At 35.9% G+C, this 17,528-nt stretch overlaps 1 long non-coding RNA gene across 6 annotated transcripts in view; it reads right to left on the bottom strand.

Annotated features, from left to right (window-relative positions):
• Window positions 1-633: 633 nt before the first annotated feature.
• The window catches only part of LOC146592248 (uncharacterized), a 23,824-nt gene continuing 6,929 nt past the window's right edge, over window positions 634-17,528 (bottom strand). For 3 of the 6 annotated variants that reach the window (XR_014896624.1, XR_014896626.1, XR_014896627.1), the window contains 5 exons: window positions 15,484-15,621; window positions 11,938-12,059; window positions 11,655-11,782; window positions 1,552-1,628; window positions 634-1,110 (listed from right to left, as the gene is read on the bottom strand). This is a non-coding gene — a long non-coding RNA (uncharacterized LOC146592248). The remainder of the gene's footprint in view (window positions 1,111-1,551; window positions 1,629-11,654; window positions 11,783-11,937; window positions 12,060-15,483; window positions 15,622-17,528) is intronic. The other 3 variants (XR_014896625.1, XR_014896628.1, XR_014896629.1) reach the window with 3 other exon arrangements.

Genomic DNA, 17,528 nt, shown 5'->3' with positions numbered 1-17,528 from the left:
TTTTTAGTTATTTGTATTCTAGCATCTGCAGTGCACCAGATTTTAATAAGTATCATTACAAATACGTGTAAATATATAAAAGATATGAGCTGAGAAAGTAACTCTGCTTACCTCATCTGATAGACAGAAATGATATACACTTCTAAGAAAATACATATATATTGTAATTAAAACAAAACATAATAGATTAGGATGTTGTTTCTCATTTTTTTCATCTCTTATGAGCAAGTACTGACCAATGGGGTTACACTTTTTGTTAGTAAATTGTTGTCATTTTTCTATTTGTTTTACCTTGTTCCCCAGGCTCCTTTTCTTTTCTGTCTTAGTTTCATTATACCTTTCTCATGAGTTTTAAAGTTCTAAAACAAACAGAATATTGATGTTTGCCACCTGATACAACTTTTTGATTACATTTATTGAAGCAAAAATTCCTCAGAAGGAAGGATGCACAACTCACTAACAGGTGCTTGCTACAATTTTAAGGTTTCCTGGAGTTATAACTCCTCCTTCTTACTTCCTGTCAGGCAGCTAGAGTCATTAATTCTTGCAACTGAAGAAATATAACAACTGTACATGGGTCTGGCCCTTGTCTATTTGATCTCTCTGCTTCAGGACAAGGACACTCCGGAAGGCTACGATGAACTGGTTTTTTATTTTAATAAATGACATTTATTTGAATTTATATTTCAATGCCTTGGACAACAGTTGTTTCAGCTGCAGCTCTGGATCAAGTTGTCACCTGTGGCTCCCTTGCTCCCTCTCCTCTTGGGTGGAGTCTCCTTGTACAGCTCCCYGGTGGCCTTTGATAGAAGAGGGTCTGCCAGCATAAATAGGTTGTGCAGGAGTCTTGTCTTTGGGTTCTGGCCTCAGACAACCCTTTAAAACCCCAGTCTCCAAATTCCAAATGACAAAGTGGTCCCTGGCAAAGCAACAGAATTCTTTGATATCACATGAACATGTTCTGGGAACAGCACCAACAGATCTTATCCAAACATTTCTCACAGACCTCACAAACACTGAGGAAAACCAATTCAATCCAACTGGCACAGGGAAGAATGAATTGCATCTTTCTGCTCCAGTGTGGTCTTTATTATTGTTCTTTATTTATCTCTAGAAAATGAAAAAAATTTTTTTTTTGCCTTCTTCCATCTCACAATTAGCTCACGATTTCAGGCTCACAGTAGCTTTAAAACTAACAAGTACAATTGACCTTAACAGGACTTAAAGTTTCCACTTGAATGCAAAATATTCTGTAAAAAAAATTGTTTATTTTCAGCTTTCAGCTTTATTTAGAGACACTTCTGTGCATATCTGACAAATATAAGAGAATGTCCTTTATGCTAAAGACTACTGTGACTCAAAAAAAAAATCAAGCGGGTTGACTGAACAATGATATTTAAATGTATTTAGTAGTTAGATCCGCAGAGAATGAACATATGATTTGTTCCATATGTAAAACTTCTTGGATGATGCAGTCAGTGCCAGATACAAACTCCTACCTATTCTCAGAGAGGCCAAGCAGCAGTCCTCCCTCAAGAATCTTGTACTTACTTTGGCAAGGAATGAGGTAAAGACCCATCTGATTCTTCACAAACTTCTTTTTTCGAAAGGTCGTAAATTAACAGAGTCTAGTAGAAATATAAAAGAAACCATGCTGCCTGCTTTGTATAATGAATTATCTAATTAAATATCTTGTTTAATTAGGTTTTATGGAAATGAAAAAAAATCATCCATAAACATGCACCCCCTCACACACACACTTTCTGAATACATTTTCAATTAGTACTTGAAAAAGGGGTCTTGGCGAATCAGTAATAAAGAGGCCAACCCTTTGTGTGTAAGGACAAAGAGTTTCATATCTCTCACCAGCATAATATCAATGCTGTCTACAAGTCCTTTAGTTTTCCTTTCTAATAGCATTGCTTTGCATTTTGATTTTATTATTTTCCATGCTGTAAAGACTCCAGCACTAAGATTCCTGCACACAATGCATGAACAAAACAAAAAAGAACAATCTATTACTAGTAATTATGAAGACTATAAAGCTCTCTCCATTTTGTTTTGGAGTTTAAAGTAGCCTTATTTATGAGTCTTACGAACACTCCTAACAGTGATCTCTAATTCCCTACCATAGCTATCTACACATTCAGTTGCAATATAGGGCTTAAATCCTGGCCTCACTGTAGTCAATAGGAACTGGGAAGTTATTTTTTTGGAGTTCTGAGCTTTCAACTTTTTCAAGTTTGTTGTGTGTGTGTTTTTTTGATGTAAGTTGGCTGAGACAGGTTCTGAAAAGGTCTGCCACATGAAGGTGTTGGGAAGATGAGTTTTTTTGATAACACTTTACGTCAAACTTGCTTTAACCGAATGATGACAACAAGTAATCATTACTGAGTACATTTACAATAGTTGTAAATCTTCCTATTTGCAGTGTATACTCTACATCAGAAACTGGCAAGGCCATTCAGAAACAAATTATGGAAAATAGTACATTTTGTTGATTTTTATTTTTATTTTTTTGGAAGAATCACCTTTTAAAGGCTTCAATCATGTTTTYAAATACAGCATTGTACCTGTCATGATGTCTGCTACCTGCCCTAATCTAAAACACAGAAAATGTTTAAGCACTAAAGATCTTTTTTGAACTTGCCTGGGATAATTCTGCATAGTCACCATGTCTTGAGTTTCATCTATTTCTTTTCACTTACTTGCAGTAACAGTCAAAGATTGGCCATTGATCTTTGAAGCCAAGCCAAGTGCCACAGTTGAAGGTAGTTCTCTCCAAAATAAAAGGTAAACAATAATGAAGTTCAGAGCAAACCCCTCACATTTAAGGTTAAATTGAAAAAAAAGATAGTAGTATAGAAAAGATTTTAGTATATAAGGAGAATATTCTATAACATATGTGCCTGCAGTTGTTCTGCTAGGACTATCTTGTGAAGTTACTTACAAGGTCTATACGAATTTTGTTGTCCACCTTTTGGGGACACAGGTCAGGTAGATACAGGTCTGTTCTGGTTATCTGTTAACTTTCTAGGTGAAATACAAGATGCTGATTGCTATGTATGAAGTCTGACATGACCTGGTTTACAGAGAGCTTGGAAATTAGCAGAATTTTCTCTCTCTACCTGCCTTAACCTAAAAACTGTGTTCAGAAGAAACACTTCAGTTATCTTTTCCTAAGCCAAACTGCACAAGGATTTAGGGACTTCAGACAATTTTTATAATAAGCCATTGACTTTAATCCCATCAAATATATATTTGAATCTCATCCTAGCATTATTTACAAGAAGATATAAACCCTATACTCAATTTTACTTCTTCAATAATAACTCATTTTACTGATAAAGTATTGGGATAACAATAAAAATTTGAACTTAGCATTGAAATTCAGATCTCAGTTTTCCAAAATTTGGGGATTTTTAGAATTAGACAGTACGTTTCAGTGGTAAGGAGCAATCATAGCCCTTGGATCTTAATTTACATTTTCTTGAAGTGGCAGAGAATTCCTTCAACACTTGATTCACATCTCTTTTGTAGTCCAACAAGAATAAATATACTTGTTCAAAACTTAAGCCTATCTCCTTTGTCACGTGATTCATTTCAGAGTACCAGGTCACTTAATATTATTGAAAGACACTAGCACAGACTGTTCAATAGCTAAGCACTAGGGAATGACCATATTCACAGTCTGAGATTTCCATCTGCACAATCCCTTCAGAAATGAATCAATCTATAAAAACAATTCTCCTTTATTTAACAAATGGCAGCAGAAATGAAACTGCTCAAAGGTAACTTGAGCACGTGCTTAAGGCCGTCAGATTCCAGAGTATTATCTCAGTGGTGTTAGTGTTTGGAAYAGTGCTGAATACCACAAGACAAGAGCCTGGATGATTAATGAAATAAGTGGAAAAAAAAGTCATTGCAGCGACCCTTACTGGTGCAAAAGTAGGCAAAGGTGCTAACACTGAAGAGTTTTATTTGTGCAGTATCCTACTGCCTCATGAAAGGGCACTTGTAACAAACAACAGAGCTGTACATAGCAAGAGTGAGGCTTCTACTACAGCAGTAGAAACATTTTTAAAGCAGCAGATGTTTTTAAAGCTGTAACATTAAGTGAAAAGAAAACTTGCTCTCTCAAAAATATTTAACAGTCAGCCTCACGCCATTGCAAAATAACAGCAACTCTGCTGACCCTCCTGAAAATAATGGAGTAATACAGAACTTGTTTTTGGAATAGTTGTCAGCATGGTAGGATGCACGCGCTAGAAACTGCAAGGTTTAATGGAGGAGTGAGAGTGCTGGAACCACCTGCCTTGAGATGGAATTCAGCAGGCTGAAGGAGTTAGTTAGGGATAAAAGCAGAGATTTTTAGGTTGACTTAGGCACCTAAAGCTGCAGGAAGGCTGCCAGTATGATTTTTCAAAAAATCCTACATTAGAAAAATTGCTACTGAAGATCTCACTGGCCACTCCAATATTATTAAAAACTGGGCACTAGTTTCTTTTCTGGAGGAGAAAGAATATAGTTTGTAAATATTAATTACTTGGAGATCACAAGGAAATAGTCATTAGTTAGAGCTACTCCTTGAACAGCAACCACGGGCTCTTAGCATATCAGCTTAGCAACCACCTCTCCTCTGCTAGCGCTGAATACTACAGCTTATTTTTCATTCCTGTAGAGTCAATTAAAACAGATAAAACATATCTGTAGCCTKACACTGTCATACTACTAAGTAAAGCCTGAAGACTAAGTGCATATGCAAAGACAACTGAATTCTGCTTCCAGATGTGTATGTGCAAACCAGTGTGAGAGGGRTATGATAACATCAGGTCTATTCTGTACGATTCAGAGAGATAAGTAAGTTACAGAATAAAACCCAAAAGCTCTGATGCAGCCTGATTTGGACTATGACATGCTTGGCAGAGGGAGGATAGAGAAGGCAATCTTGCTGCTCTGGTGGTGACAGTTTAGGAATGTAAAACTATCAGATTGCCAAATATGCTAATTAACTGCTCATTTTAATACTATAAAAGAGTTATAAACACTAGTTGGGATTTTTACTGTGGTTTGATTTTGCTTTTGTTGAGGTATTTTGCCCCGTCTGTGCATGTGCTGAATCTATATGCAGTACATGTTATGATTTGCTGTACTCCCAATGTTATTACTGTCTGCAAATCTAGCTTTTAAACCCTTCAGACATACTAGTGATAAAATACAGAACTGAATAAGGACCTCAAAATGCACCTTGGGTTATTCTCTTTATAATTGCTTTTGTCTATGCCCATAGCATAGGGCATCTCTTTTATATTCTCTTACATCACTTTTCTTCCTAACACTTTGTTTTACCTCCATGTGACTGGATTTGCCTTTGTAAACTATTTCTGTCTTTAACGCAGAATACTTGCAGTGCTATTTGAAAACCAAATTAATGTAAGTAGCCRACACTGGACTTCTAAGCCTCATCATTCTAATCCTGTCAAACATTCTGCATAAGTAAATATGCCTGTCCTTTCCTATTGTTGCATGTCAGATATGTGGACTAATCATACTTAGAAAAGTTTGTGATTTTTTTCCCCCTAGTGACTATAATATTTACACAGAGCAAAGCTGAAAAATGATCTCCCAGTTGATCCTGGGAGTAGAATACCAACCGAGAGAACACCTGGTGTTGCATTAGCACAAACCTTGTTCTCAGATTTTTCAATCTGACAATCACTCTCAACAAACACTGTGTAAAGCTGCATGCTAGACTGGCACATCAAACCAAACCAAAACAAACAACAACAAAAAAAACCCTGACAACTTATTTTTGGAAGAAGTACCTGCCACAGCAGTTTGGTAGTGGAGGATATAACAGATCGTTGATGGGGTGATGTGGGGAGACAATGGAATTCACATCGACAAACTGTACCCTTAAATTTATTCCCTTATACAATTTGGATTATTTAATGATAATATAGCAAATATAGAGCAATAGAGTAAATATGAATAATTTTTAACAGATCTGACTGAAACCAAAATACAGTGATGGAAGGCTGATATTCAGTTGAATTCTGATGAGGGATTTTAATCACAAGTTCTCAGTGGGGGGAAAATACTTTCTCCTAACCTATAAGCACACAGAATATAATCTTTCTTTGAATTCCTTGATACAAATACGGAACAACCTTTGTGCACAGGAATATCTGCTGAAGAAAGGAGTATTTCATGCAGCAATTGGCATGAGTCAGGCAGGTCAAAAACCTGAAATAATGAAAATAGTATCRGTTCAAGCACAAAGTTGAGCATATTTCCTGAGTCTGCCATATCTTCCTTTTCCTTCTCTGCCTCAGAATAAAATATAAAGCACTAAAGTTCTCAGGGAAAAGTAAGTAAAGGATGTAAAATGTGGAATGGGGAATATGAAAGTATCACCCCCTGCGAAAAGCAGGAGAGAAGAATAAACCCAAGCGAGAGAACTAAAGAAAAAGAAAAAAAAAAAAAGAAAGAAAGAAAGAAATGACAGTAGAAATGAAATGCAGGTTCAAAGGGAAAAAACTGTCAAAAATAATTAGAAGGAGAGGGGAAAGGAATCCAAAAAATCTGAAAAGAGAAGTGAAGAGTCACTATATAGCTAGTTAACTGCATTTGAAAGAAATTGTAATATAATCTTTCTCTTCTAAAAAGTTGAGAGAGATTTTTCTCTCCTACTTTCTTTCATTAAGAAAATCCTAAAATGCACATTCAAGGGGTCATACAGTGCTGTTGTTTATTCAGCAGTCACTGCTGAGGCTGAACCATTGTAAACTGCATAATTTAAACTTTGTTTTGTTTTTCAAAACTAAGAGTCTTCTCCTGTTTTTTTTCTTCTTCTTCTTTTTTNTTTTACATTTCACTTTCTATCTACTAGATTGGACAGATTAATTCCTATTGAAATGTTGAAAAATGCCCACAGGGGAAAAAGTCTTGACAAGTTATCCCATTACTTAACTGAATTGACAACTAAAATAAATACAGAAGTAAGTCCTCTCTGAAATGTTGAAATATGGATAATGAGCTCATTCATAAGTTAGATAGGATCCAGATAGAATAAAATATTTAAAAAGCTATTAAAACCTCCATGCTCCAGGATATATGGCAATTTCTAACTGAGAAAGTCATACGGCAAAGTCTGGTAGACAGCAGCTTGATATAAACTTTCTTGTACTTTCCTCTGAAGGACACAATAAGTTTCTGCCAAGGAACAGAACCCTGAGCTGACACTTAGGTTATCTGATGTGGTTATTACTATTCCTGCATAACAAGATTCTGAAATTGAAAAAAATCTCATAAAAGGTTTAATAGGCTGTTCACCTGCAATCACTGATGTAGCAGAAAACACATATGACTATTATCTAAGCAAGGGCCAATTTCTGCACTTCAGTTTCCCGTAATTTTTATGACCAATACATTACCAGTTTCATAGATGACAAAGGATRCCACAACACTCAAAATTATAAATGACTTCAGCAAATAGCAAGTGGCTTAGAGGTGATAAGGAGTAGTTTAGTATATGATTTCTCAGTTGTAATTAACTGTGTGAGCTTTCCTACCCTTTTTAGTACAAAAAGGTCAACTCTACTTAGTGCTAAGGACAGTTTATGTGGTCAGCTACAAGTCAGAAATGGTAACTTAATACTAGAAACTGTTACTAACTACCTCTCAGCTATTAATTGCTGCCTCTCTAAACTTATTTCTCTGTGGCTGACTATTACTCTAAGCACAGAAGGAAACATATCAGAGGAAGCTCATTTGTCCAGAAGGATCAGCTCTCCCCTCATCCACTAAGTCAAAGGAACATTTTTTTCTAAAAGTTGCTGAAATATAAATTGTTTTTATGATTTAATGAACACAGAGACAACCAAGAACGAGGACAAGAAAAACCCTCTCACCTTGACCAATTGGCTACCATCAAAAAAAAAAAAAAAAAAAAAAAAAAAAAAAAAAAAAAAAAAAAAAAAGCCAGGAGTTCCCCTTTCATTACAGATGTCAGTAAAAAAGCCAGGAGTTCCCCTTTCATTACAGATGCCAGTACTGGCATATCCAAGTAAGATCAGCTATATAAATCACTCTTCCTAATGAAAGATCCCAGTTTTAAAAAGAACAGTGTTCAGTCAATGCCACTAGTCTCTACTGACATATAACAATACAACCAATGTTCTTCCCAACTCCATGGAGCATGAAGGTTACTTTGTAAACATTTAAATCCCAGAATTTCAAAGTACTATCCTGAGATGCAGTCATAACTGTGGAATGCTGATGAGTTTCTGAAACTGCTGTGATTTTTTCCATGTGACCAAGGAATTAATGAATTTAAAAAACGGACATGATTTCATTAATAGTCTATAATTAGACAGAGACAACTTTTTTTTTTTTTTTTTTTTTTTAAGCACAGATTTATGGTCTATTTCCCATACAGTTGGTCTAGATTTTATTGTTGCTGCCGTCTGATTGTTCTGTCAGAGTTTTACCAAGGAAACAAACCCAGAGGTTACCAAACTGTAGTGACATTTCAGCAGAGAACTGGAATTAATCCACCATTAAAAACAAGAAATCAATTGCTAAGAATTGAAAGGATTCAGCATTCAGGCCAAAAAGTCTTTCCATTTGGTACCATTTCCAAAATATTCTCTTTTCTACATATTAATTAATATTATGTATTCATCAGTTAATGCACTACATAAGATAGTGTCAAATAGGTAAACCAAACAAATGATTCATCCTGTCACATATTCTGCAAACCACAGATCCACACTCAATGTCATCAAATTCTGCCATTCCTCACTCAGATTTTAACTTAATCATAAAATCATAGCAGAATTTCATTACTCCAGTGTGAATTTGCATTCATGTAGAAGAAGGGAGTCATTAGTTACAATTCCTGGCTCAAGACTGTATTTTATCCAAAGGCTCTACTGAACATTAAATAAATCYGGCCTTTGAAACAGAACTGGAACTGGTGTTTTTTTTGTTGCTAACCCAACATGAGATGCCTGATGGCTAGTGTCTTTGTCATAGTTCCATGAAATTKAATTATGCCATGAAAACTGGAATGACTCCAAAGCAGAGCCAGAGCTCTTTCACGTGCAAAAGTCTGCTTCCTCATAGTTATATGGCTGTTTCCTTGCCAGGAGCAGATGTGAGTTTAAACATCTTCTTATATAAGAAGAAATGAATCAGTGTTGCCCACCATCCTGCTTGAGTGCTCTACTTGCCGCCTTAAGGAGGGGATGTGTCCAATCCTATATATGTGTGTCCAATCATATTTACATATTTGTATGTCCAATCATATATATATATATAAATATATATATACATACACACACACACACACACATTATACACATTTATTTTAAACAGAAGTGCCAGGGTAGCCACTGTATTAGCATAACTTTTTCTTTACTGATCCTGCATGTGTGTGTATTAGGCTTGCTTTCTGAATTAGCAGACAAAATAGGTAGCAAAACATTTGTTTTGCAGATTTCAAGAACTGTGATGCCAGTATTAAGTTGCTCAACTCTGTCATGGTGAGCTGTTTTGGGGCACTACTGGGACAAACTTAAGTGTCAGCAGGGAACTGGGGAAGCAGGGCAGAGGTGAAGGTCATRATTTTAGGCAGCTGAAATCACCTAAAAGTATGTTTTCAATGTCTATGTCACTTTGTCGGACACAAGGGACCAAGCTCTAAACCTAATTCTGCTTCCAGTTGTAATGGAATACATCTTCGGTTAGCAGACAGATTTATACCAATACAACTGATATGAGTACAATTAGTTACTAATCCTGATCAGTTATTGCCCTGACACAAAGGAAAACTCATTAGCTCCAGTTTATACAGTTATTTCTGGATATAACTTGTCTGTTTTAGAGGTACCTGTTCTCAACTTTCATTTTATTTCTTCACCTCCCATACTAAAGAGAGCATATAAACCAGCTCCGTATGTTATGTCTTAGTGGAGTTAATAAAATGTTCATAAAACTTACAGGGAACTACTATATGTAAAAAGGCAATAGCTCAGCAGTCATGATAATAGAAGATATACAGATGAATCCTTCATGTTAATTGATACATAGATTAGCTATATCAATATTCTCAAAAAAAAAAAAATTTTCTGGGATTTGTCAGGCTCCTAACCTGTTCACTATGACACTGAGAATTAGTTTAAAACATTTGTAGAGGCCTGGGGTTTTTACATGTAATAATGAAAATATAGCTTGATATTATTACAAAGTGGCTTGAACTTTAACAAGCTTCTATTGATTTGTTTAAGAAGCTACTGCAGTTGAGCTAGATTAAAAAAAATGGTTAAGTGAAAAAAYCCATAATTTCTATGCTGGAACAAATCCTATTATATCACTTTTTATCATGAATTGGGATGATATGTCAAAATACTGGCATTTTTTAGAAAAAAAAGAAGATGTAACTTTGGAAGCATTTAAATATTTTCCTTCAACATTCTCAGTCAAAACAAACCTTTTAAATATTTTATATATTTATCTGTGTTGAATTAAATAAAACATATAATTTGCATGAATTAAATTTTCTGTCCTTTCCTAGACAATTTATTTATYGATAAACAAAATGGCATTTTAATACAAGCAGAAATATCCTCCAGCATAAGCTGTAGATCAGAACTTTGAAAGATTTCTTTTTAGAGACATGGATAAGCCATTCACCTTTGCTTCTATTTCTCCTCATTTTCTCTCATTCCTGAGTTTATGCTCAGAGTTTTTTCTCTTTTACATAATTGTGCTTTCTCATTTATGTTATAAAAAAGTGTATCCATGGGAAAGAAAGAATCATGACATGTAAATCACAAGTATTTGCTTTGTTTGCTTTACACTGAAATAACAGTTCCCACAAGAGAGGTTGTAACTCCTCAGTTGTAACAGCCTCAGCAGTTACATAAGGAGCTGCAAATCCGGGAGAAACACAGCCATGCAATTATTTGTGTGGCTCTTCAGAGTTTTGCAGCATGTTACATCCCACTTTTGAGTCCTGRAGGGGTTGAGATATAGTATTCATGATCCATCTCATTTTTTTGATTGAGAAAGATGAGCAAGCTAGGGAATTTTGGTTCTCTTTTGAGTCTCTTAAAGATTTTTCCTCAAGACACAGTTCTTGATGAGCAAGCCCCATTAAAAAATCAGCAGACAGATGGCAGAAAGTAACTGCTAGCAGTACTTTTTACTATTCTTTTAAAAACAACACTTACCTGTCACTTCAGTGACAGCATTAAATAGCAACTAGGGATTAGAGAACTGATGTCTAATTTTTATGTTTTCTTTTCCCCAAGCAACAAATAAACATATATTTATGGAAGTCAACGTTGCAAAAATAAAAAGTTCTGGCTCAAATTCTTACAGCAGAATAGGATCTCTTTTTCATACCTCGGAGGAAGTAAAACACAGGGGCTGAGGGAAATGTCTTAACTGGAGCCTTTTTGCTATATTGTTAAAAGTTAACACTGTGAAGAAACACAAGGCGTTTGACTTTCATTAGAGTGTTTCTCAGCCTCAGACTGCTGCTAAGGATTGTCATCCTCCAGTTTTACTCAGACAAAAATCTTATCCAGTCAGGCTATTGAGAAAGGAACAAGGAATGTGAGTTCTTTTATATGTTTTCCTCCTACCTGACACACGTCACAGGGAAGCCCAAGAGGCACACAAAGGCAAGACGCTGAAGCAGAAGAGGAGGGATGGAAGATTCTCAGCACCGGGGTAGAAGAACTGACAGGTTAGGCTATTTTCTTAGGGTCACCTAATTAAAAAAATACATACATATGTTTTTATGTTATAGTTTGAACTACTGATTATGATAAGCAATGGAAATGTCAGCACCTTTTTTTCACCATGCTATAACATTTCCAATTATTTAAAAAATAAGACTCATAGTTCCTAGTGCCATGGGCTTACCTGCAGCTACAATTTGATGCAGGCAGTTTATAAGCTAGGAAGCCAACTGATAAGGGTCCTTCAGTAAAACTTTCTTGGACAACCTGAGGGTCTCCCTTAACAGATTCAAGTCAGCTATTGTCCTGTGGAATATAAATAAACAACCAACTCAAGAAAAAAACAAATATATTACAAACAGGCTACCTTATTAAACATGGTATTGGTTTTTATAGGACCCCTACCCCCAGTGACAGATTCAGGCATTTCTCTTGTATCAATAAAAATTAAGATTTTTAAAATATGAACCATATTCTATCATGGACATTTGGMATCTCCCTTTTGTGCCTCTGAGTAGCTACTCCTATTAAAACTGAAGAGAGGAAGAATAGTTGTTTTCATTATTGGCTTAAGCACCCAAAGGATACCAAGATTATTTACCAAAAAATAAATATGTACAAATAGCTTTATTAAAGCYATAACCATGCTCTGTAAGTAAATCTGAGAACATTTACCTTAGGAGAATGTCCTAACGGAATCTAATATTAGAAATCATAATGCTGAGTAACTAAGAACACAGGCCAGACAGTGTCATCACAAGATGCATGATGCATGGCATCACATACCAGAATCACAAGAATCATTACTCTTCGAGCCAAGTACCTTTCAAGATGAGCACAGATACCAAAACAGTTTTTAAAACAGAATACTTATTTCAGAGGAGCTACTTACAATGAAGTACAATTCTGGTAAGGGTACCAGAATATGGTCTCTACTATGAATTAATAAACGCAAAGGACACTCATAATATTATCTATAGTGAGGAGAACAAAAAAGTTACTTGAGATAGTCAAAAATATCATCCTGTGGGAAACTTCATTTTTCTGATTTAAAAGGAAATAAAACATAAAAAGGAATAAAATGTAAAACTCTAGGATGAAAATCCAAACTTTAGTCTCTGAAATGCCACTGAGGTTCCTCACAAAGGCTGTTGGTTTTGCACGCATCGTGTTCCATTATCTAAAATAGCAGAAGGCATTGATTATGGTGCATCTTGGGGTGCCCATGAACAGTGTGACAGAGATCCTGATCCAAGAAACTAGCAGGTGAATCAGTTTCAGAACTACCACAAGGTTCAGTGCTCCTTTAAGAAGCAGTKACACTGAACCCTTGGGGATCTCGTACTCCCCACAAGTAACTTGCCAAATACTACTTTTGAAGCCTTTTTGACAGAGGAAGGATTGGCATAATTTGGTATAATTTTTACCATTGCTTGCTCAAAGATGTCCTCTTCTCAAAAATAACAAATATTAGTAATTAATGATCAATTTAGTGGTCTATGAACGTCTGTCCGATCATTCCTGTAAATGACAGAAGTGGTCTATGGGCTAATAGATTTTAGCCAAAATATTCTTTTTCCATTGTTACAAAGGACCTCCTGACTGTTTTTGCTGAGATGACTAGGGGGCAACATCAACAGTCCRTGAAAAGCTTTGAGATGAAAGATAATAAATATAAAAGCACATTAAAACCAAACATTTCACAAGTAAGATTTTAAAAGAATAAGCTTTCGAAATATTTTTGCTTCCAGATTTTCACACTGAAGTTACTAGTCAGAGAATGTTGACTGCAGTGTACTATCATAATGAAAAGAATGGATCGTACTAACATGCTGCACTCTCAGGTGCAGGAACTATACAAGATGCTGCAAAAATGCAAGAGGAGGACAGTGAGCGCTTGGGACTCAGTGATCTCCTAGGTCAGTTACTACAGCTTTTAAKGAGTAATTTAAGGAACTCACCCTTCAGCTCTGGCAGCTGTTTTTAAATCCTTCTCTACAGTTATAACTGACAATGCCCAGGATTTATGCAATAGAAATTCACAATTAAACAGGCATTCTGTTATTAATGTAGGAATATTCTTTGATTGGATCAGATACTATGAAGTTCCAAGAAGTGACCTAGATTGAAAACATGACTCTTCCTTCAAAAAAGAGGCCAGGGGCTGAAAAACCAGTCAGTTTATAAGCTTCAAAGATTACAAGAAGCTCTGTTCTCCAGTAATCTGCAAATGCAGCATGCACATGGCAACTGAGTCAGGTACTTTCAGGTACCTTTCTATACAGATATGCTTTAGAGATGAACAAATCCAGGTGAAACTGTAAGTGTTGTCAGYCCTTTTCCTGTCAGATCCTCTCCAAAATCCTTTTGGAATCTCAACCATTGCACTTCGAGGAAAACTGAAAACGAAACTTTCTGACACTTTGTCATCTCTTGCAATACTGCCTCACCCAGAGACTAAAGATCTAGTAATCACTCCAGTGCTAAGCCATTTCTTGATGGAGTGATATAAACTGCCAGTCTCTGGACAAATTGCTCTCCATGGTTTTTCTCTATTCTAGTCAGAAGCAACGAGTACRAGAGAAAGATACACCTCTGATTCTGGATTAAAGGAGAGCATAAGAGTGAATCKCCATGGGCACAAAAACTAGACTTGTAGCAGGCAGGCAACACAATCTTTTTGAGGAGCTGCTGCTGCTAGCTACAGTGTCTTTAATGGTCCCTTTTCAACCAGCAAGCAATAATTTAATTTATTTCTGTAGACGTTAGGTGGAGGATTCGGAGAATACGCTATTTACCTGTTATTTCCTGTAGAAAACTAAATAAGTATGTGAATTATAACGAAACAGGACATGTGAAAGGCTTCAGGAGATATGGCTTCTCCAAAGATTAATCTCAAATGATGCAACAAACTTTGTTAGTTAAGTTAAAGACTTAGTTWACATGCTTCATGACTCAAGCCTTATTATCAACAATAATTTGGAACTAAGATAAATCTAAACAATTCTTTACTATTCTTTCCTACATTTTCCATACAAATACCTGATGCCTGATCCTGYGATGATTCTTCACTTGGCTACTGAGATTAGGGCTGGGTATCCAGGGCTTTTAATCTGAGAAAACTAATGTCTATCGTACTAAACTTGTCTGRATCTGCTTCAACATCTGTTGAAACATCTCTTCTTAAACAAATCTCCACTGACTCCAGGAAACTCTGAGCAGGTAGCCCTGAYCCACAGGTATAACTGCAATACCAGGGCCTAGGTCACAGAGTGGAAGGCACTTGCTTAAACTTCTGTAACGCTGGACCTTTCTAKATAAAGGATCTGATCCTGCAAAATATTGCTCAAAGGCATAATTCCATTGAAGACAATGGATCTACACTATGAATACTGATATGAACAAGTCAGGAGACTTTACTTTCAAACATCATATTATTTAAAATAAATGAGAACTTTTTTTTTTTTTTTTTTGAGGTAAGAGAATCAAACCCACAATATTCCCCTTTACATTTTTWAAGGCTCAGTACAACATATCATGCCTTTTTAAAATGAATTTGTTCTTAATTTCTAGTCATATCCCACTATTCTCAGCGAACAAAAACTTGGAATGAATCATCCTATCAGATGGCAATTTGCTTTATATACTAACTGACATRGAAATTATTTTATTTTCACTGTTCTACAGTTTCATCCTGTAGATGTAGAAACAATAAAATTCATATTCTCACAGAGTTCAGGAGGCATCCAGAAAGGTCAGCTCCATACTCTTCTGAAAGCTCATCAAAGTCATTCAGACTCAGCAATGTCTTATCCTTTGTAACTAATTCYAGCAACGATGAAAACTCTTGCACTAGCGCTCCAAAATCCTTAGTTAAAGAAGAAAGAAGACAGTTCATTTATCTGAAAATAGTTCACCTTTTGTTTTTAGTATCTTGTATTTAGTTATGGTTTACCCCATTGCATTATAATTTCTATTTTGTATTATGGCAAAGACTTAAAGGGGTTTTAGGTAAATAATTTAATCAGAATCAGTAAGAACTARTGGATGTTCTTATAGAGGATGTAACTTGCATTACACCTTTGTGATAAGACTGTAGTTCAGTTCTACCACAGGCYGTGATGAAATTTTACTGCAAACTCAAATGCACTGAAAGTAGAGTTTAGATATTTGTTGAGCATGTGGAGCTACCAAGGGCAAGCAGGAAGACATTTGCTGTTGTTAGCAAATCTTCTACTAYCATTATTTCCCTTGATAGAAGGCATCGATACTATAGGTACTTTATTTGCTGCAGCACAGTTTATCTTCACCGGTTAAAGAATAGCCACAGGCCTSATTTTTTATAACTACATATTAAGCATCCTATGGACTAAACACAGCCCCTGTATTCACAGGCAAGCAGAGGAGATACACTGACCACTGTTTTGTCTGTACCTGAACTTGATAGCCAGCATAGACCACAAGCAGCAGCTRGAACCAGTGCTCAGGTGGGTTTCTAAGAAGGTGTCAAGTATGTCCCTACTTCTCTATTTTTCCATTACAACATTTAAGAGCATTCTGTAAAACAGCTGTRTCAAAGAATAATCTGCGCGCTGCCTCCCTACATAGTCCGCATCTGCTCCCAAGATAAGCTGAAGACAAAGGGCCTATTCCAAAGCCCCACGAAGTGAAAGAGAGGACTTCCACTAGTGAATCCTCTGAGAATGAGAAGGTCAAACCAAATTCTGACAGTTCTCTGCTTCAGCTCCCTCTGGTGGGTAATGCACACTGCAGAGAATAGCAAGTTCTAGTAAAAGTAACTATCATGGAACAAAACAAAACTGCATTCAGGACATTATATATTTTTTTAAAGAATATACAAAAAATATACCAATGGAGTAACTGTTCTAATTGAAATTAAAGCTTAAGGCTACAACTTGACACATTTGTGTTTCAAAGAGGAGATGCAAGGTTTCTGTCAGAACTGAACTCCCCTCAAATTCAGAGGGGAAAAGGAAAAGAGAGAGGGGTTTCGGTCCAGGTTGAACTCTATTTTCAGTACTTAATGTGGATTAAAATAGAAACAAGAACTGGTTAAACACTATTTCTTTGATGAATATACTCTCTCAGATTCTTGACTGATATGTTAAAGACTAGAGTTTGATGTCCTTTCTCAAACACATTTGGTTTGTAGCTTTCAGAAAATTCTCATTTCGCAGATTTCATACCACAAAGATTCTTTATCTGTTGCAAGAGCTTAGGTCTAGTGGAAAAGWGAAAGATGCTTCTAAATCGATGATAGCTTATTTACAAACTGCATACGTCTACAGATTTACCTGTTGAAACAACTGAAAATTAAAGCATGCCTTACAATTTACATTCTTGAGTACAAACCTAAGCCCTTCCACAAGAATGAGGCACACACCCTCATTGCAGTGTCCTGAATATGTGGATTATGATAATAACAACTTATCATAATTATAACACTAAAATAACTACCACTGACCTCTGAACTACAAAACAGAACTGAAAATTTGGTTATGCATGGAGGTATTACAGACTTCAACAATTTGGTAGCAAAGGTTTAATAGAACTTAACACTGCTCTCACTGGTCTTAACTCTGGTTGTTTTCAGGTAAGCACTGCACAGTTGCAACTCCACCAGATTCAGAAAAACACAAGTGTGATGGCAGTAGGGGCAGGGTTCAGAAGTGAGTTTGTACTTGATCTAACATGCAATAGGAAACTATTAAAAAGAAAAAAAAAACTGCTGGTATTGTTAAGACCAATCAAATA

The sequence above is a fragment of the Rhea americana genome, unplaced genomic scaffold (genome assembly GCF_003343005.1).
Source record: "Rhea americana isolate MKP2758 unplaced genomic scaffold, rheAme1 scaffold_34, whole genome shotgun sequence".
Lineage (NCBI taxonomy): Eukaryota > Metazoa > Chordata > Aves > Rheiformes > Rheidae > Rhea > Rhea americana.
The sequence above is the reverse complement of the archived record's forward strand: the minus strand, read 5'-3'. Positions and strand labels throughout refer to the sequence as shown.